The 18,952-nt window shown below is 38.7% G+C and overlaps 1 pseudogene; it reads right to left on the minus strand.

Moving 5' to 3' along the window:
• Window positions 1-66: 66 nt before the first annotated feature.
• LOC124412763 lies at window positions 67-11,206 on the minus strand (annotated as a pseudogene).
• Between the last annotated feature and the right edge of the window lie 7,746 nt (window positions 11,207-18,952).

Below are 18,952 nucleotides of genomic sequence, written 5' to 3' on the forward strand. Positions count from 1 at the left end.
GTTTTCACGTCGTTCAATCGCACCGAAACTCATCAACACTCTCAAAACTGGCCGTAGAAGAAATATCTTTGTGGTTAGATTCGCGCCGCACCACTCGGTATGTATTTCCGTATCAACTTGTCCCTTGTCAACCCGACTCGCCCCTCATTTCACCCCCTGGAGTTGTGGCTCTCCAGCAGAGCGAGAGAACTCCGAAGATTGCGAAGACTGGGCTCCGGTTAGCGTTAATTTAACGGGCTTCGAGCCCTGGCTGAGCTTTCGTCGCTTTTCCGCTGTGCGTTCAGGGATTCAGACGTCAAATTAGACATCTGATATTTCCCGATGTCGTCCTTCGAAAGCTCTTAGCTCTCAGTTTGTCGGTCACTTCCGGTTCACTGCGTTGCGCAGGTTATTTACCTTAAACATGTCTTTTCTCTTACAGGGAATTTCGTAGTTATTAGGCAATAATTTTTCGCATATCATACACTTTCAATATTTCTTTTAACCCATTCCAGACAATGCAGTTGACACAAGTTTGTGTTACTTGGAATCTTAACAAAACTGAAACCTGCACTTTTTTTTTGCGAATTGTTCTCATCGTTCTGGAATTGCTTTTTGGCCCGATACAGATCTGATGAAAAAAGTAACTTCTTCTAAATTCCCCGAAGAAATTTTGAGTCTTAACCGTATTTTCATACCTGAATTTCTTTTATTTTACTTTCCCGTTTTCGACTATACACTCATTTGTAATATGTTTCCGTAAGCTTTATCTCACTCTTGACGTATTTCGATCACAATTTTCATTCTGCTGGTATCGCGAATTTTGGAAATGTGACGACTTGCACGTCGACCGAAAAAGGTTCCATTTTTGCATCCTTTATACGGAACCGCTCGGAAAAATTACAGGGCTGTAAATGTGTGTCCGCAATTAAGTATACGTCGAGTCGGCGGTAATACCGGGGGTTAATAAATAAAGTTGGATTAATTAACTCGGATCCCACACAGCATATAACACAAAGGTCGGAAAAGCGTCGGAAAGGCCTCGGACTCTTTGTTTCGCCTTTCCGCACGGTGCTCAGCAGAGTAATTAATCCGGGATTAATGGGCAACCGAAAGAGGACGAATCGCACGTTGGTCGAAGACAATTGCGTTCGATACCTGCTTACGCCATTTTCAAATCGACCGTTCCAAAGCTCTTTTACCCCTAACAGCTGAATCTGTTCCTCGAGAGCTGCTAGAGTTTCCATCGCAACCCCAGTCAAAATTGATTTCTCAATTACCCGAATGTAAATAGCTTCCACACCCTTTAAAAGTAAATACACCGCCGAGTTTGAGATAGGAATAGCAAGATTCGAATGAATTAATTAACCGGAGGGATGCGAAATTAATTTTAAAGTACAATGCGTTAATTACGAACGACGTGTGCTTTTGCCCAGTGACCTATTCGCAAAAGATGATTTTTTCTCCAATCAGCCTTAGTCTATGGTAATTAAAGGCGAAACGATCACCCCATGCGGAAATTGTCTTTTATCGTTCCTCGTCAAAGTAAACTGCATTCCAGAGTTGTACAACGTCCTTGCAATTTAGAGTTTTAGACTTCTGTTTATACGGCTGCTGTTTACATTGCGGAGGATAACGATATCGCTCCGGTTCTCGAAACGGCGGTAAAACGGCGATGAAACTGGCTCGATATTAAAATTCTTCAGAGACGAGAAACACGTTTCATTTGCCCTCGTAAAGGGTCTAAGGTGGATGCTGCAACAGACAGGACGAGACGGAAACTGAAGATCTGGAAATTCGGCTGGAACATTGAAGGCGTAAACAAATTCCAGCGATTTATTAAACGGCAAGGAAAAGCGGGATGAAATAAGGAAAGCTGCTCGTCGCAGTGAACGATAAAATCCAGAGAACTGAGATTCTCTTGAATTATATATAAATGCTAATCATTGCTCGGTAAGTATAATATGTTAGTCGTCCCCTTACTTACCGGGAATTATTTTCAACTGTTTATATATGTCAATAATTTTTTTTTATTTTCCCATTGCGGATCTGAAGTTGATTTTTCAAGCAAGATTTATCAAATTCCGGTCGAATGACTAAGTTAAAAGCGAGAGAAGTAGTACCGACTTTTTTCTCAAATCAATTATAACCAATGAAACGCGAGTATATCAGATATTTAAATATTGATTTTATGGTAGAAAAATTCTCTGTGGATTTCGTTCGCGTGTAAAATAGAAATGATCCGAAGAAGCAAGTAACCGATACTGATTCCCCCTTCGCAATTTATCCCCAAGGAAAAGCTCCGAGAGCTCAGTTCTTTACACAGCCGCATTGCAGGCAACTCGAGTTACAGGCAGATCATTAAACTTGCCGACAAATCCTTTAAATTTTCACCCAGTGCTCAAGAGCTACACGCGCTCCGCAGAGTAAAATAAGCGGAATTACTACGGAATGTTCATATTACTTTAGACAAGGCAAGTTGCGACTGTAATACTGCCAAAGTTATACGGCAGCAATGCAAGCACAGCTTTTCGGCGACAAACGGAAAAAAAATGAAGATTTTTTACTGAAAATATTAGAAGTATAATATTTTATTACATACTACAGGTAATAAAAATCGTGGAAATTTCAAGAATCAAAAAATACATGTAATCGACGTTGACGAGATTTATTATCTTAGAGAGTTACTTTGAAATGCTTGGAAATCGATCTTCCGAATGTGAAAGATGCTACTTGATATGCCCCAACTAGATCCTATTGCAAACCGCTAATTAGAGTAGAATATTCATGGAAGTTTGGGTCAATTAGAGAGAATTTGTACCCATGCCATGGTGTCAGCTAAGCCTTCACGTTAATGGAGCGAGGAGCTTCATTAGTGGTGCCAAGGTGAGATTCTGACGTTTCTAAATCTATAGTGTGGCCGATAATTAATATTCGACAAGTCCAACTCTTGCGATGATTCAGCACTGTCAAAATTCAGAAGTGAATTCTCGTCTTCGACCACGAATTGAATTTGTAACGCCGGGATGAATGACGATTGGAGATAGAAGGAAAAAACTTTCAAAAATTTGTAAGGTCAATACTCGGAGAAAAGGAATTTGGAGGACTTAGAATGACTCGCAGAAAATGCTGTGAGAAAAACTTTGAGGACGTTCAGAAAAAAAACTTTGCAAACTTTGCAAACTTCGAAGTTTTCCCAAATACTATGTAAATTCTCGCCAAGTTTCAACGTCATATGAAACATTCTTTTCAGTTCCGTTGATAAATTTGCATCATTTAGAAAATTATCTACTAATAACAATTTTTTTTTTTCATTCTTCTGTAAAAGAGCATGATAAACGAATTGCTTCGACATTTGCTACAGAAAAAACGACGAATTCTGAAAATGAAATCTGCAAATGATGAATCTAAATTATTGGTTCTCTTTCTTCAGACTTTCATCAGCTATTTCTCATAGTTTCTTGCAACCGCCGTCATATCTGATCTGGAATAATTTTCTGTACCTATGAATAATTGCCTGAGATTGATGTTTAAGTAAGTATCATTAACATAGCTCATAAGAAAATTTCTAGGTCCGATCAAAAGCGGTGTTAATAGCTTCGAGCGGGGCCTTAAAGTCGCAGTTGAAATGTCTACAATTTTGCAAACGCCGAAACTCTCTGGTAACTAAATATTTACTTACCAGAGACCGAGCGGCAATCCGCCACAAATTTTCGTATTTGTGGAAAATTGTTTGGTATTTCGACTGTTTACCTACCTGAGAGCCAAGGATTCAACGGTCGTCTACGCTATTTCCCGATTATACAAGCTGTTCGTAGCAAACAGCTACGATATACGTAATAAACGATCAAAACGATATGGGGAATTATAATGACAGCAAAGATAAATATTTTCATTCACCAAATATCGAACGGTAAAAGTTTGTAATGTGTGTATATCAGGATCGTCGTTAAATGTTTTTGTTTTTTACAATTTCAATATTGGATGGTCGTGGATCGGCTTTAAATATAAAAAAAAATAAATCTCTAATATTTTCAGATTCTCATTTCGAGCTCTGAGTCTCCCTGGTGGCTTTTTTTGTACTTAATTCTTGAACACTAGAATAGAATTCCCCATTAATCTTATTTCTATACAATCGAAAATAACGACGATTCGAAATTCAACTAAGATTAAAAAAAGTATAAAGCACGATATTATGTAGCTTGAAAAACGATTAAAAAATAATATACTCAATTAAAACACCCACGATTCGTGTGGAATATACGATCTACAGTGAGACTGAGGTCCGAGTCTGAGGATTTATCTGAATAAATTAGTGAGTAATTTTTTCTACGTTTGGAGGCGATTTATGACCATCCAACATGACCTTTCCATTCAACGATCACCTCAGTGTACATTGGTTAGAATATCGTCAAAAGTTCCACACTGTAATAACAATAATATACTTTTATTAGATAATATTATAACTTCTGCGTTTCAGATTGAGTTGAACTTGGAGCCTGGGGAATAGAATCAAGATTATTCCCGTCCCCCAACTCACGCTGGTCAATTCATTCTCAATTTCATCTCATCGTAATGGCAGCTGAACCCCTACGTAGAAGAACGTGCATCGCACACATCATAAGCCACTGTTCCTCGGATAGCAATTCAATATTTAATAACTTTTATACCTATGTATACCACAAGGGCGTAACATCAGCTGAAACTGTTTCGTGATGGTAGAATCTTTGCCAAGCTGTAATTGGCGAAGATTAATTGTGAGAAGGGTAATCTTAGTCATTCATAAGTTGGTTTTCGTCTCGATTTTGCGCACGATTTTCACCGCATTGCGGAAAATCTAAACGGTCAAAAGCCAGAACCATACTTTTACCAATTCTGTCAAGCTCCTTCTGGAGCACCGAAACGATCGTATCGAAATCAGCCGCTGATCTAACCTGTCGTTTTACTCCTCCGAAAGCTAGCAGAGTGTTTGTTCTTCTCCCTGCAGATGAGCCCCAATTTTAACACAATTTGCATGTGAACGATACGGCGTATGAATAGAGCGATTGAAGTTGTCGTTATGCAAGGGAGCTAGGCGATGGTCTGCGGGGTTAACAAGGTCGGGTTATCCTGCCGGCCATCTTGCAGTGGCGTGGTTAATTAAAATAGAAGCCCAGAAAGGGGGGCGACGGGTTAGGCGTCGCCCTATTATCGTCGTTATTATCATTATCGTCGTTAATATCGTCCCCTCGGTGCTGTGCGGCCTCCCTTCTTCGATCCCTGTGTTGTCAAAAGTGCCGCAACGGGCTTCTCGAGCCGCGTACGAAGGTGTCGATTTAATATGAAGCAATTAAGTCCGTTCATTCGGAAGACTTTAAGTGCCTTGTTATCTTGCCTGACCAAGTAATGACAATTCGAGTCCCTCGGCAATGGGCTCGGTATCACCTTATTCTTTTTCGCTGAACTTCCCGCGATCGACATCCAATTGCATTGACGTTATTCGGTCAGGCGAAACGACACCGCGTTTTGTTGGTCCCCCGGTTTTCCGCCGACGCGACGACGTCAATGTTCAAGGCTGTCGGAACTCGGAATTTCCCGATAACCAGGGAAGATAAACGTGACAACTATACGCACGTTCTACAAATTTCATTCAGAATTGAAAGGAAATTGTTTCAGTTCACTGGGCTTGGATTATGCTTTTAATTTTACTGCTTGAAGTTATCACGTATATGCAGCAAAGGAGTAAGAATCGAAATTTTTTTATTTGGTTAAGTTCAAATTATTTTGTCAGGATTGTAGAGGTTTCATCTCATGTGTTTCTGAGTTTATCGATAATTTTCGATAATGTTCGAGTCGCGATAATGAAATCCAGAAAGATACATAAAAAACAAGTTCACAGAAACCAGTGACTCACTATCATCACCTACGCTTTCGATTCACCATCTTGAATCTTGCAATTTCGAAATGAAATTTGCAATCAGTGCCGAAAAATCCTTACACCTATACGAACGACGTTTGCTCGTGTGATTTTGTCGTTTAGAAAGAAAATTTGACTACCATTGTACCAAAAACTCTGTCAGCTCAACAAGTGAACATTTTGCAGATAAGAAAATCGGTTCATATCCATAAAAAGATGGTAATAAGATTCTCAAAAAAGTTACCCAAAGTGCAATCAGTATTATCAAGTCAGATTATGAATGTAAAAGAATTTTCAAAGCTTGTTTCAAAGTTATGAAACTTTTGAAACACTGCATAATGTATGTGTTCGGATCGAAATTGAAGAGATTTTTTTGGCTTTTAAAAGTTCACAAAATATTAGCAACACGTTCTTATGATGAAAATGAACAATCTGTTTGTTATGTATTTTTGGAAGAATTCTACTTTTCATCCTTTATTCGAGAGTATAAAGTTGTTGTTTGAGTTCCTTTGCGACTGCTGCACCACTTGCGTTAGTGCAACGCGAGTTGCATATCGCAGGGCGTTCTCGATTGTCTTCCAATCCGCGCTAGGAAAAGATTATCGAAATTAATTTCAACAACTGAACAGAAAAATATCAAGAAAAGTTAAATAAACGAATCAAATATCGCCTCAATGGGTTTTATCGTGTGGTATTAGATCAAGATAAATTCCAGTCTTTGACTATTTATCTTCTTTGAATCGCAGTGATATTCGAACAATTATGTTATGACGATACCCATTTTGCAAGAACTTCTTAGTTACGTATAAGAAATAAGATTCATCTCACAGTGTGTAACGTATACACGGGTCAACGGTCAACGGACGACTGCGTCGACGGTGTTATTGGTGTCAGAAGAGAACGGGGCATGAAGGGTTTGTTGACTGCACAAATATTATCGACGGTGCCGTGTGTCAGAGGCCAGAACGAGGGAAAATGATAAGGGCTGAGAGTGCGACAGATGCGGAGGTTCTGAGTTATCGATTACTCTATAGAGACGAGGGGCTGCAGGGAATGAGGTCCTTTAACAACCTACGGATGTCGTTTCACAAAGACATCCTATTACATCTGCTTTCACGTTTTACTGCCGAGCAGGTATCGACCGGTTTACTCTTCGCTGAATCTTCGAGAAATTGATTACACCTGCAAGAGCGGCTAATCTTGTGGGTAGAAAATATTTATCGGTTTTTCGAGATTAATTCGGAAGGGTGGAGGGGGGGGGGGGGGGGGTAGGGAACAAATGAGGACGATAATAAATTCTTCGCGTGCTGATAGCGGGGGATTTCTTTGTATCCGGTATTACAACGTGTTTAGTACCGTTCACCATGCGCCCAGGTATTTCCTACGTACTTTATGGCTCGTCAACGTATTCGACAACTTTCTTTTAATAACGATGATATGCGTGGTGGTTCAGGGTATGATAGAGCTATGAGACGCACTCACTGTACTTACAATTGCAAAGAAGAAGAAACGAAAAACTTTTTATTAATAAAAAAAAAAATAAAAAAAAGCAGCAACTTCGTAGATGTGTTAAAAAAAAAAATTCAATAATCCTTTGATAGTTCAGATATCATCAAGTGATTTGAGATCGATCGTCGTGAATTTTAATTTCGGAATGCCATGAGAATATATTAAAAATCGTTTTATAAACTGTGCACCAATTTTATTATTTTATATTGAAGATTATTATTTCTTGATCTTTCAGATTTCCTCCTCTTATTTTACCTCAGCATCCCTACTGATGGGGATTTTTCCCTCATCTCTCAAGCCTAGGGAAGCAATATTTCGCTACTTTTCCGCAAGGGGTAAAGATGCAATCGCATTGCTTCGCAACAAAGACACCAGACGCTAAGTAATATTCACCCTCGGCAGATACTTTTGTAATGGTAATTCTTTTCGCGAAGTTGAAATTAGAGGGGAACATGTGTGACCGAACGAGTGTGCCTGGGGTTATATGCGCACCCTATATTTATAAACACCATCGCCGCAGTTTCCAACTCAAGGCACAGGGTATAGAGTATTTTTTCTTATTATTCAACGACGATAATCCCCTGTGAATAAATTTATTACAATTGGTAATGACTACTGGTCAACTTAGTCGGTTACTTAATTTAGTTGAAAATATATGAGGGCCAAGAGGGATGGGGTTGAAAACTCAAGTTTCGATAGAGTGAAAATCCGAAAATTAAAATATACTCACACAGGCTAGTTTACTCAACGAGTGGCTATAAAAAATGAGAAAAAGCGAAAATCAGAATGGTCAGGATTCAGATCGTAAAAATATCGAAAATCGAAAACAAAGAAATATCAAAGTGGTGAAATTTCACCAAGCCAGAAATTCACAAATCTGAAAATCTTGGATCGTTCAGAATTCCGATGTTTCAGACTCTTAAATTTTCTCATTTTCGCACTTTCGGAACTTTGACTTGTCGGAGTAATGCGCTTTCGGAACTTTGATGTTTTCTTCAAGTTTGATTTCTTCATTTTAACTTCCGCCATCGAGAAACTCGGAATTTGGCGTTTTTGCAACTGTTGAAATTTAGAATTTCAACCCTACCTAGCCAAGGGCAAATATAGATACCTATCCAAAGTAGGAATTGCGGGTAACTTTGCAACGGCGCATTATTCTCGGATTTTTATAACGCACCGCGTCGTCAGACTTGAATATTTCAGAATTCGAGCTGATGCATTCAGGTACGCGCATACTTATTATACATTATTCAGTTAACCTTACCTCGAGCTATTCATGGGCCATGTAACTACTGGGAATAACCGTGCCTAACATGGCACTTGGGCGATATGCATCATTCAACTGATGCGATTTCGCATCAAGCGTATAAGGAAACATCGCTTATCTTTCGCCATTCGCCAAGACTCTGGCCACTGAATTTTTCATTTCTATTTTCAAAATCACAGCGAGTTTATTAAAAACGAGAAATTTTATTCGCAATTATAAAATTTCAATTTCAGTGCTCAAAAGAAATAACTTTTCAAGACTTTGAATCCTCTTCGAGTCCGAATTAGGTATATCATGCGTCGAATGCGATTGATCTCAAGGATCTACGATTATACTGAATCGCCGAGAATATTTAGTTGGCTGTCACTTCCAGGGTAGATCCTTCTGGGAATGCTGGGGTATATTCTTCGGGTGAAATTCACGCAAATTGCGTACTCGAATAATTAATGAGGTATTGAGGTGTTGAATCGTCTCTTAATTAGAGAGAATGCTTCAAAGTCGTATCCCGGACCCTCATTTGCTCGGATTCACGTTTGACGCCGCAACTTGTGCGAAAATTGCGCACCCGTGTGAACCGCATCTGATATCGTTGCTCGCAAAACGAACTGACGTTGTGTACCGATTCGTTATGGAAAATACAAGAGTTGACGATACGTGAAATTAAGAAGAATCGGGAAATATCAGGTTGTTATTACTATTATTATTATTATTTTGTTCGTAGTTGAATATATTCTTTCAATATTGACGCCTCTTTCACACGTTGAAAAGTTTATTAGCTGTTTGGGGGAAAGCTTTTATACCTACATCACCACTCCACTCTTGCTTATAACATTCGTACACACGCCGCAGGTACCTATGTTAACACGGAAAGTTAAGAAGCCAACTAGTGTTTGTTTAAGTCAAATGTTAACAAGTCTGTTCAAAAGCGGCGTTATTGCTTAAGTACGGAGTATTATGTTTGTTTCCCATGGTTAGTCGGTTTGACGTTGCATATGAGGAACTCTGAAAATTAACAGTCTGCGTAAATTTGAATTTAAAGAATTTTTTTTAATGCTTTGACGGATTTGCTTTCTAGAGTAGATTATTTACTGAATTAGTAGATATACACTCACGGACTTTTTTTTATAATAAATTGATGTTTCATTTCTCGGATCAGCCGGATACTTATTGTTGAGCTGGTATAAAGATATCGCGTATCTATGATTTCTTTTTCGCGACATTTGATACAAAAATACTCAAAACGCATGTCCGCACCAAAATTAGCCGTAAAAATAGATAAAGATAACAGGTCTTATGTTTGGTGGAAATGCCCCCTTTAAAAATTGTCAATTTTTCTACAAATTTACTGAAACGGTTTTTTTTCTATCAGATTGGCATTATGAAATATTTAATTTCACAACATAGCAGCGATATTGAATAGTCTGCTAAAAATGAAATCTGTTTCACTCACGTTGTAGAAACTAGCCTTTCGAATGAATCGAGCCACTATAGAATAAAATTGAACGAATTTAAAAAAATTTTCAATGACTTTGAAGTGATTTGAAAGCATTCATCGATATCTAAGTTCTTCTTTGCGATCTGAGTTTCTTCTACTCTTCATCAATCGCAGAGAAGTCTTGGCAGCTGGCGATACACGAGGATAGAAAAATATTGCAGATCTTACATCTTCTGTGTTGAATAAATAAATTGTAACAAGATTTACAAATCCGATAATAATTCATGTTATAAATAATTTATGTAGATTTGACTCCCAACAAGTGGTGTCCACATATTCACCGCAACAGATGTAAAATCTACGTTTAAACATTTTTTTACCGTGCAATAATGCCATAAACATTCAAACTACGATTATCTCGTAGAAAAATGAATAAAAATTATCAATTTTCGCGCCGCCTGACGAATAAAATCCACGCACTCGGATAAAATCGCAAAGAGGTCGCTTACAAACGTGTTATTTTTAACAACGTAGTGAAAATTCGCGTCTGTAGTTCGCGTCAGTCAAAAGGTGGAGGTGTTATTACTCGGATGATCGTCATGGGGCGGCACGAGCCACGCACCCTCCTCGTGCAGGGTACAACAATGGCTTTCCTTCCCTTTAGTCTTCTCCCTCCGAACGATGGGCGATGAAAACTAGTATCCCCATACCCATTGACCATAATACAATATAGTTCGGGTTCGGTTTTCGGTTCCATGGGATCTGGACGTGTATGGTGTGTATGGTGTATATGGTGTATATGGTGTACTCACTCGCCTACCGACACGCGCGCCACGCCGGCTCCCACAACGGGAGCCGATTTCCTCACCCCATGGGTTCGGCAGCTGCGCCCTTCCTCGCCGCCATCTGCCACGTCACACACATGCTCTCTCTTGGCGTAACACACGTGCGGGGGTTCCCAGCTTTCGCTAAGCTCCGTTAAGTACAGTGTGCTCCCGAAGTTTCGATTTACAAATAAAGATCATCGTTATCCTGCCCGGACTTTTCATGGGATTGCTTAGAAGCCGTTCGTCGCGGGTCAAGGTCGCGTCTAACTTTGGTGATGGTGTTTTCTACTCATCTTCTTTCTTTTCGAGATGAATTATTCTCACGATCTACTTGGAGCTATGCTGAATTTTTAACTTCCCGTTTATCTGTTTTCAGAAACAAACAAGAATGAAGAAAAAATTAAGAAAAGTTGAGTTCTCACTACATCTTGACGTTTCAAGATCTAGCAAAATGTGTGTATCTAAGGATCGGTGCATGTGGGCGATTCATTTTCTTTACCGACAATATCTCGAGAACGAATTATAGGATTTTTATGACGTTGGTCTCAAACGATGCGGCATGTTCAAACTTAAAACTGATTCGATTTTGGCTTTGATCGGTTCAGTGCTTTTCCAATTATTGAAATAACAAAATTCCGAAAAATCGAATAAAAATTATGATATCGTGAGAATGGATGAATGGATTTTAACGAAAATTGATACCACACAGATTTTTGGTTCGTTAATTACGAATCTAAGGTCAGATTTGCGAAATTTAAATTTGGCGTATTCGATAGACTGAAAAAAAACTAAAAACATTTAGATTTTTAGTGAAAATTGGATCTCGAATATTGTTCAAGTAGTTGGTCGCGAATTTGAGGTGTCATCTGCGAAATCCCAAATGGCGTCCACAAAATGTAGCGGCAGAAAAAATCTAATGATCATTAGAATCTTATCAAATTTTTTGGATACGAAGATATTCTCTTGCTGACTGGGCTCTAATTCATTCTCAACACACATATTCGGGAATCCTTGTACTGTAACCCACCGTTTCCAAAACCAAATGCGAATCACAAATTTTGCCACATCAAAAGTTCGTAAATTTTCGAAGAACAATTCCAGCCACTCTTCTTGCAGCGACCGTTACTATGAAAATTGTGCGTTCAGATTCGTCCACGCAATTTGTCAAGGATAACGAAAATTGCTTCAACGTCAAAACATGAAAGTAAAGGCATCGTTTCTGGTAACATCTGAAAACATATCCCGTTGAAAATTTTAAAGCAATCAAATACATTCGTATCATAATTAGTTTTCATGTGAATGTAACAACGATCAGTGCATAAGGCTGTTGTAAATGGTTCAATCGATCCGAAAGTGGCTAAAAATGGTTTCACAAATTCCCTTGCCGGTGTTGCAACAGAATTAAAATTCGTCACGATAACTATATACATTATACAAGAATGAAAAGTGGGTCATGCAGGAAATGAGTAAACGTGAAGCAACGAAAAGGCACCAGGACCCATTTCGGAAAAGGAGTGAGGCCCCGAAGAGGCCGATGATCGGTTCGAGGGCTTCGTTAAGCGGTTGTGCAGCGGAACGGATTCCTCGACTGGGCTAGAAGTAACCATTCAGAATGTGTCTGATGAGGCAGCTGTGGCTTCCTGGCCCGAGGCACCCGGCGCAGCTGTCCATCCATGGTTCGAGGGTCTCGTCAGCTGTGCTCCCGACATACGCGTGCCGCTTTTTCACCTGAGTTTCACAGGGGCCCAAGTAGTTGTTATAATTTTTAACGGCTCTTCGAAGTGCTTCCGGTAGCGTCGAAGCGGCCTCTGCAACCGTCGCGTCGATGCCGGGCAGTAAAACACTCGCTATACCAACATGGGTATGGATGAGGTAACGACGATGGGAAAGGGATGGTTTCGCGAACCTCGAATTGCCTTTATGTAACTTTTTTTACGCTTCTGATTAATAAAATTAATTAATTGAAAATAAATTAATTAAAAATTTTTATAAATTCATGATTTTCCGTTTTGCTTATGAAGTCAGGATGGATTTATTTCATCTGTTTTAATATTGTTAATTGACGAACAACTGTTGCCTGTCAAATATATGTTTGTTCAATAATTTGAACTCAGGTTGGTATACGTATAATTTTTCTTTTATTCTAAAATACAAGAATCTTGTTCATACCGAAAACTCCCTTAATTTTCACACATCTCGAACACTTTTTACCAAAAAATTTTGTATGCAGTTATAGGTACACCTTGAAAATAAAAAAACCTACATATTTCAGGGTGCCGCAGCTCGATTCTCACTAATTAATCGTAACTCCCTGAAGCGTTATCATCGGGGATGAAATACACGGTGCAGTCTAAGTAATCTACGTTTGATCGCAAATTGGAAATATGAGTGGACAAATGCCAGGCCGACCCACGGTGCCGAGGCAGGCACAATAACGTTGGATTTATACGAATATCGGGCGTTGATCCCCTGCGGCGTTGCGGCCAGCTGCGATGTCTGTAAACGTTGTTAAATAAAAATGTATCGAGCCCCCGTGGCGTCGACTTCGTTGGAAAAAAGCCTGCGGTGTACTTTCGACGGATGAAAAACTGGAAAACCTGAACGCGAATAGAAAACCAAGTTTCCAGCATATACGGAACACTGCGATCATTTTTTGGGAATAATAGAAATTGATTGACAATTACTGAGGCCCGGTTAGCCATGTAAGCATCGCAGCTGGAAGTCTGCATTGAATTTCACCCTTTTGTCCGCTTCGCACAATTTTCCCTTTCAAACGATATATCCTGAAAATCGCGTCCTGCACTTCGCTTCAAGGATCAACGCTGTATTCAGGTCTCGTCGAAAGTTTAAAAGACAAATTATTGCGTGGAAACGAGAAATTTCGTTCGTTAAATCATCTCTGGAAAATAATCGGTAGATTTTTCGATGACGAGCTGGACGAAAATTGTTCCTCTTAAAATTACTCACCAAATATTGTTCACGTTGTATAATAACGTTGTCCGGCGATAATGTGCCAGCACTTTTGCTCGATTGGAATAACGAAGAAAGCTCAACGCTTAAGTCCATCAACCCATCATGCTTACGTGTTGAATTCGTTGCGATAAATTGTGGTTATAATATACTGTATATTGTTATAAAATGTGGCTTCCGTTGGTGCTTGCTAGCTTTATTTCTTTTCGTTTTTAAGAGCAGATATGCATGTAAGATTTTCTTGCGAGCAAGTAAGCGGATTATGTTTATTCAGCGGAAACGTGATGTTCTCAAAACGCTTATTTCTCTCTAGCAGACTCCGGTTTTTCAAAATTATCACAAACAATGAACGACACGGATCGCAGAAATTCACTTCAGTTCATTGATAATAATTAATCATTGTAGAAGTTATACACAAAATTGTATGTAACTGTAAATAACAAATTGATGAAAAATAACTCTTGGAAAATGTGTAGTGAAAGGTGGTTTAAAATTTTAGCTCCTAAAATATATGAACCACTAATCCATTGTTTACTAAAAATTAAACTTTCGCATTACAGAATCATTAAAATAAACGAATTCATTTTGCAATGTGAATATTTAAAAAATATATGAAAACGGTGTTTATTTATTGACTATTTAACGTTCTTATTTTTTTCCCTTTTCACGTCACCTTCTCCTTGACGAACGATATTTCAACAAACGCAAGATTCTCATTCAGAATGAAAAGTTCCCGCGAAAAAAGGAACTCTAATTTAATAATCCTCAAGGGATACGTTCTTCGGAACGATTCTACTTGCTGGAGATAATGAAATTTTCCCTTTAATTCCGAATTCCTTCCCCCAAGCTTGCAATATAGGCAGGAAATGATCGCTTTCGGATTGGGGAACATCGTTGATCGATGGATCGATCGATCGACCAGTGCAACCCAATAAACTGGGCGACTCACAATCGGGTACGCCAGGGGCGTACAGAATTAAGAGGGGTGTCCCCCCGCGAAGGGGGGAGGGGGAGGGTGTCGGCGGGTCTTCGGGGCCCGAGTAAATAACAAAGGCGACTAGCAGTCGACCACGTGTCCGCCATGGGAATATAATCCAGAGCCACGGCTGCCACGTGCCGGCCACAAACCGGGTGTCCCAATAAAAGGAGAGCGGGGCCTCCTTTGTCTGAATATATCTGTTTCGTTTATCGAGCTGCAGGGGATGCAGGAAGCAAGAGCGAAAAAATTGTGCTCAGAAAAATTCCCCCTTTCACCCTTCTATCTACCTACCATGCAGAGTAAATGCCGCTTTTTATTTTCACGTGCAGAGGGAGGCTCGAATGGCGCACGTGGCTTGCAGCGCGCGTGCCATTTATATAATGCATTATAACCCAACTCAAGCTGCAGTGGACTTTCTGCCATGTTATCGCTTCACTGCAGTTTTGCAATAATAGCTGGATTTGTTTTTTTTTTTTTTTTGTTTTTGTTTTCTGAAGCTGTTATCACAATTTCTCACATTTTTCAACCTCATTGATTCAAATCCGGCTTTTACACGTGAGAAATATTGCCCTTGTAAGATCCTGGCAAAATTTTTTTTGTTCACACATTTTCGTGGGAGAAGTTTTTGTAGTACACTTTTTTCGAGAGTTGCTATAATCTTTTAACGCCTTGATCAGTTTTTTTAAAACTTTTTTTCTACCGTAATTTAAACGGGACTTTTTGCTCTCTGCGAAATAAACGATACGTTTGTATCTTTGCAGGGATTTTGAATTTCTTCTGAATGTTGGTAAACTGTTTCCTGATCTGTATCGAAGTTGTTTCTTTTTCCTTCTCATTATCTAATTATTTATTTATTTTTTTCTTTTGTAAAATTTTCGCTGTTCAATTTAAGGTAAAAAAAAAAACGATTTTTCTCATTCGCAGCAAAATTCGAAACTCAATCGTTTTGTCTAATGATAAATGATGATCTAAAAGAATACCTCTAACGGCTTTGAGGAATTCCTCTGAGGACAGCCCCACCGTGCGTCGACAAATCATCCCTTTTACGCTATATTTGCCCCACGACGTAAGGAAACAGGCATGAAAAGTGCTGCTCGTCAAGGAATATAAATTGGAACCGAACGTATTTTACAAAGACATGGTGAAGCGTAAAATTCCTGTACAACAAAGACGTCAGAGGTAAATTAAAAACAGCAATATTCTTTTGATTAATCTTGCAGTATATCAGGAATGACCAAAAAAATTTTAAACGGTAAAAAATATTAGAAAAAATATTGACCCGTCATGGGGCCGGTTTTGAAATATTTGAAAAAAGAAATACAGTTTTTGCGAATTAGAAACACGGTAGTTTTCAGAGTCACTCTTAATATTGATAAACCGGTTGAATAAGAAATCCAAAAAAAAATCGGGTTACTGTTTCAGAGTTGAGAGGATTGCAGAAAATTTTTTTGAATCAAAGTAAAAAATGGCGAGGGTTAGACGTTTGATGGATTCGCATGGGATTCCTCATATTCATATATCCATATGTTATATGTATCTATCCGCGCCAGCTGCTGTGCGAACTAAACTTGATTCGAACGGATCAAATACTCGTCGGTTAAACCCCCTCGGAAACGGGGTTGGCTGAACTCCACGGGACTTCAGCCCCCAAACAATCATGTGATTGTCGCATTATATCCGAAAAGTGTGCGTGCATGCAGTGCGCATGTGTGCAAGCCGCATAATGCACTGCCTCGAACCCTCGTTTATTGTTGTTAGTATGTTTCTAGACTCTTGGTACCTCGCCAAGTAACCATAACCAGAGGCAATCGCCGATTGAAATGACATATAAATTATTGGAAGTAGAAGTTATAATAATAAGAGGACGATTTTTTATTTATTGATTGTGGTATGCAGATTAATATTTAAATCAATTGTTATTGTCTAATTTGACGGGTTAGATTCTCACGTGGTTTAAATTTTTTTCAATAAAAATTACGATCTCACGTAGTTACAGAATTTTTTACTCTTAAACCGAATGATAAGAAACAATATCTATTATCGTATATTAATATATATATATATATATATATATATCATCAAGTGTAATAATGAATGATAAAAAAACTCACCAGAGATTTTCTGCAATTTGTCACCAGTCGCATTGCAGTTTCAGGACTGCTAATACTTTGATAAAGTTTCTTCTCCTACAGATTTTCGTACTAATTTTCTCTTCGTGTAATCCACGATTCATTTCATAATTGCTTGCACGTATCACACACACGCACACATACACACACTTTTGTTATAGATAATATAACTTCGGTAGAAATAAGTATCTTTCACAAAAGCGGAGTAAATTAAAAATTAATCCTTTGTAGCACACATTTTTTCTTCGAGTCAAATCCCTCGAAACTGGGTGTAGAATGGTTTTCGGGATGGATGAAAACGAATCCGACGTCAAAATTCCAATATTCAATATGGCGGATCCAATATGGTAGACTGAAAATATAAAAATTGATCCTAATCATAAATATTGGATCCGCCAGCTTCAATTGTGAAATTCTGACGTCAGATTCGTTTTCAGCGACCCAAAAAAACCCTAAATGACCGATTTACACTCTTCTAGCCTCCATAATCTTCCCACAATTGCATTTATTTTAGAAAAACAGGCATTTTAAACACTTTGTTTATTTATAGCACTCACTATATTTACGGAATCATCACAATCCCTTCTAAAACATCGCCATTCACGTACTTTAGAAATCAGACAATGCAAAAAAAAAATTAGCACGATATTTCAAAAATTGAATGTAAATCATAAATAAACTATTCAAAATGCTGTCAAATGTATGTGACGTTGTGCCACAAATAGTTAAACTCTCTGCAGGTTCATTTGAAACAAACAAATAATTGTTTATAATACGTATAGTTTGATGAGAAAACAGACGAAACTGAATTGTTGCAAAAGTGTATTAAAAAAGCTATCAGGTCAACGATACTTGTAAAATCGTGCCTCAAAAATCGAATTCAAATTTTTCACAAAAGAAACTTTAAACAAAGAATTTAAGTTCATACGATGCGAACGAAACTCAAGGCTCAACCTGTTTCAGATTTCTTTTTAAATTCGTCTTACCTTTTCCAATTTGACTTAAACTTTGGTGCGACAGACATTGTTCATTTTACGTTATTAACCATATTCCATATAAATAAATCTCAATTATTTCTTCAAGGCAAATACCACAAGGAGGATCATAAAATAGCTGATAATTATCTCGATCTATTCGTTATCTTATAAATGAAACACAGTTTCCTAACTGCAATTATTAATAATTTGGGGTCGAATAATCGTAACGCGTATAACATACCTATAACAATATATCGGTGTACGATGAAATGATAATGAAGGAAGTTGCGAATGCCAGAGGGACCTTAAGCTTACGACTCAAGTGTTATGTAGGAGAAGCAAGGAGCTCGAGAGTTATAAGGTGACGCCTCAAGCCCGGAGAAGTTGGCGTAGAGTTTCTGGGATTAAATCGCTGTCGAGCAGAGCTCAGCTTTCTTCTAATTGAATGCCGGAAGTAACTATGAGTGTTTGGGATCAACGGTCGGATTCTCGCGTTAGTAGGGCTGCGGGGATGGCGGGGAGGGGTGGGGAGGGGGAGGGGAGGGGGGCGAAATGGGAAACTTGATAGCCTCGTTTCACCGAATGTCAAATGTTCGCGCTAATCACTTGCTCGTCTTCTCGCACGAAACAAATTCCGCGACTGTTGCGAATCGGTTGGTACCGAGGCGAGACAATCTCAGCGTAAAATTTTTCGACCGTAACTACTCGACATGTCCGACTGAATTATGGTCAAACATCGGGACCAAACGAGTCAGGAATTACATATGAACCGAAAAAAAAAATGGAAATTTCTTACTTTGCCGGGTACGCACATTATCGCTGGAATAAATCATGGAACGGTTAAATAAATTCAGGGTAAAAAGTGTTTTATTTATGTATACGTCAGGAACAAAGTTACGTTTGATAAATGGGGAAAACTCGGATTTAGATTGTCATTTATTTTTAGTTAAAATTTTGTTTTCACGAATCGTGAGTTTAATACTT

The sequence above is a fragment of the Diprion similis genome, chromosome 11 (genome assembly GCF_021155765.1).
Source record: "Diprion similis isolate iyDipSimi1 chromosome 11, iyDipSimi1.1, whole genome shotgun sequence".
Classification (NCBI taxonomy): Eukaryota; Metazoa; Arthropoda; class Insecta; order Hymenoptera; family Diprionidae; genus Diprion; species Diprion similis.